General features: G+C 36.3%; 1 pseudogene; it reads right to left on the bottom strand.

Annotated features, from left to right (window-relative positions):
• Window positions 1–475: 475 nt before the first annotated feature.
• Window positions 476–2627, bottom strand: LOC110200829 (heat shock protein HSP 90-beta pseudogene; annotated as a pseudogene).
• Window positions 2628–3768: the final 1141 nt, after the last annotated feature.

The following is a 3768-nucleotide window of genomic DNA, read 5'->3' as shown; positions in this document are numbered from 1 at the left end:
ACAAAAAGATACATAGGAAAGTAGCTAAAGATCTGGATAGAATTTTATATAATTTGGTATGATAGATCTCTGTCAATTAATGAATTAACATAAAATTGATCATGTGTTAAATATATACAAGTCCCATAAACAAATATAGGAAAGTAGAAATATTTAACATCTTTTGAAGACCAAAGCATAACAAAATATTATAATCAATGAAGGGGATTTAAAAAAATGAATCAAACTTAAAAGGAAACTGAGACAGTAAAGAAAATGAGAACAATAAGATTATTGGTCAAAACTTTGTGGATGCTGCCAAAGCATTCCTGAAGTGAAAAATTGTACATTTAAACACTTTCATTTTTTTTTTTTAAAGGATCAAAAAATGAATGTACGTGCAACTAAATAGGTAGGAAAAAACCTCAAAACTTCATGAAAGCACAAAAATACCAATATGAAAACTGAAAAAAAATTAATTGATTCAGAGGTTTGTCTAATACACCTCCTCCATATGGGATGCGTCTTCATCTCCTTCAAGTGGTGGGATCTCATCAGGAACAGCAGCACTGGGTTCTTCTGTTGTCACCTCATCCTCATCAATACCAAAACCTAGTTTAATCATGTGGTAAATTTGTTTTGAGTGAGATCTTTGAGTGAGGAGATCTTTAAGGGAGAAGCCTGCAGACAGCAGAGCTGTCTCAAACAACAACACTACTAGATCTTTCACATCCTTGTCATTCTTGTCAGTCTCAGCCTTCTGCCTGAGAGTCTCCACAATGGAGCGATCTGGGTTTATTTCCAGCTGCTTCTTGGACATCATGTAACCCATCATGGAGTTGTCTCCCAATGCCTGTGCCTTCATGCTACATTACATGTTGGTTGTCCAGCCATATGCCCTACTCACAGTGCAACTAGGTGAAGACACCAGCTGATTGGAGATTGTCACATTCTTATTCAGAATTTCTTTCATTAGCTTGCACAAGTTCTCAAATTTTGCCTTGTTCTTCTCCATTTTTTTTCTTTTTTCCTTCATCCTCTGGAAATTCTAACCCTTCCTTAGTCAAGGGTCTTCCCATCAAATTCCTTTAGCTGCTGCATGCAGTACTCACCAATGGGCTCTGTCATGTCCACTATTTCAAAACCATGTTTCTGAACCGATTCCACAAAAGCAGAGTTGTCTCCTTCTTCTTTGCTCTCCCCAGTGATAGAGTAGATGCATTTCTGGGTTTCCTTCATTCTAGACACATATTCAGACAAGGAAATCATCTCATCTCCTGACTGAGATGTGTGATAACATAACAGTTCAGATAGATGGCACCTGTTTGTTGAGTGTTCATGGATTCCAAGCTTCAGGTTTTTTGAAAAGGCCTCATAGAATTTTTTAAAAACTATCTTTGTCTTCTGTCAGTTCAGAGAAGAGCTCTAGACACTTTTTGACTTATTATGGATGACCAAGATTTTACTCTGCTGCAGCATCTTTCTAGAAATGCTGAGGGGCAGAACCTCAGAGTCCACCACACCTTGGATAAAATTAAGATACTCAGGAATAAGCTCATCACAACTGTCCATGATGACCACACTCCATACAGACAGTTTAATGTTGTTCTTCTTCTTTTTGTTTTCAAAGAGATCAAAAGGAGCCTGGCAGGGGATAAAGAGCAGAGCTCTGAATTCCAGCTGACCTTTGACAAAGAAGTGCTTTACTGCCAAGTGATCTTCTGAATCATTGATGAGGCCCTTCTAAAACTCACCATATTCCTCTTGGCTGATGTCATCAGGGTTATGTGGCCAGATGGGCTTAGTCTTGCTTAGCTCTTCCTGATCGATGTATTTCTCCTTGATCTTCTTGGTTTTCTTCTTCTTGTCCTTGCCTTCATCTTCTTCAGCAGATCCTACATCTTCAGTCTTGTGTTTCTTCTCATCTTTAGCTGGCTCTTCCTTTTCTTTCTCTTTGTCTTCCTCTGTCTCATCATCACTGATTTCCTTCTCTCATTCTTTCTCCAAATAAAGTGTGATGGGATAGCCAATGAACTGAAAGTGCTTCTTTACAACCTTCTTGACCCACCTCTCTTCCACATACTCTGGCTGATCTTCTTTCATATATAAGATCACCTTGGTACCCATACCAACAGGCTCACCATGGTTAGTACAGACTGTGAAAGAGCCACCTGCAGAAGACTCCCAGGCATACTGTTCATCATCATTGTGCTTGGTGATGACAACTACCTTCTCTGCCGCCAAGTAAGCAGAATAGAAACCCACACCAAACTTACCAGTCATAGAGATGTCTGCTCCAGCCTGCAAAGCCTCCATGAAAGCTTTGGTGCCAGACTTGGCAATGGTTCCCAAGTTATTGATCAAATCAGCTTTTGTAATGCTAATGCCAGTGTCCACCAGTCAGAGTATGCTCCTGAAGGTTGGGGATGATGTCAATCTTCAGCTCTTTACCACTGTCCAATTTGGAAGGATCCATCAGACTCTTATAACAGATATTGCCCAGAGCATCAGAGGCATTGGAAATGATTTCTCAAAGGAAGATTTCCTTTTTAGAATAAAAGGTGTTGATAATCAAGGGCATAAGCTGGGCAATTTCTGCCTGGAAGGCAAAGGTCTCCACCTTCTCCATGCTGTACTTCCTTAGGCATTTAGAGTGGTTGTGGATAAGAAGGCTTATTCAAGGAAGTGCTGAGACCAGTGGCTCTAAAGACAGGGTACTATGAGGAGCTTGGCACAAGAAAAGCAGGAGTTTTTTTTTTAAAGGATAGGTTAAATTTAGCTAATTTGTCAAAATTAAAAAGAAAACCCCAATTTCCAGTTATAAATGAAGATGGAAAATTCACAACAAAAAAAAAGGAAATAAAGAAAATTATTATAAATTATTTTGCCCAAATATATGCTAATAAAACTAATAAATTAAATGGATGAATATTTACAAAAAATTTAAATACCCAGATTAGCAGATAAAAGAAATAAAGGAAGTCCTGGAGGGTTGTAGTGGAACTCTAGGATACGATAGACTTACAATTAAATTCTGTCAATCAGTTAATGATGATAATTCTGATACTATGTAAATTGTTTGCAAAAATTGGGAAAGAAGGGATCCTAATAAATCCTTTAAGACAAATATGATTCTGATAGTAAATTAGGGAGGAATAAAGCAGAGAAAGAAAACTCTAAATCCCTCATGAAGATTAGTGGGAAAAATTCTGAACAAAATTTTAAGAAACTCTATTGCAAAAGATTTAAAAGATGAGACACTATGACCTAGTTGAACTTATACTTGGAATCCAGGGTTGCTTCAATATGAAGGAACCCATAAACATAATATTCCATATTTATGACAAAACAGTATAAATCACATGATTATATAAAAAAAACACCTTTGAGAAAAAAACACAGTCATTTATATTAACATATAGGAAAAACTGACAATTAATATTGTAAATAATATGTGTCTAAAATCAAGAGAGAAACTAGCACCCTTTCCAGGGTAAACAAAATAAGTATTGCTTCTTACCACTAATTATTACCACTAATATTTACTACAGTAATAACACTTGAGGAATAAGCATAAGCAAAGAGGATACACAATCATACATTTTTACAGATGATATTTAGAGAACCCTAGTAAAATCACCTAAAATTAATTGAAATAAGGTATGCCTGCAGTTAAGTTGCAAATTATAAAAGAAATCCACAAAACAATTCACCTTTCTGTATATTACTAAAAAAATCCAATTAGAAGAGATAGAAAAAAGAATTTGTGTTTAAAATAACAATAATGCA

The sequence above is a fragment of the Phascolarctos cinereus genome, unplaced genomic scaffold (genome assembly GCF_003287225.1).
Source record: "Phascolarctos cinereus isolate Bilbo 61053 unplaced genomic scaffold, phaCin_HiC Scaffold_4;HRSCAF=312, whole genome shotgun sequence".
Taxonomy (NCBI): domain Eukaryota; kingdom Metazoa; phylum Chordata; class Mammalia; order Diprotodontia; family Phascolarctidae; genus Phascolarctos; species Phascolarctos cinereus.
This window is presented reverse-complemented; position numbering and strand designations above follow the sequence as displayed.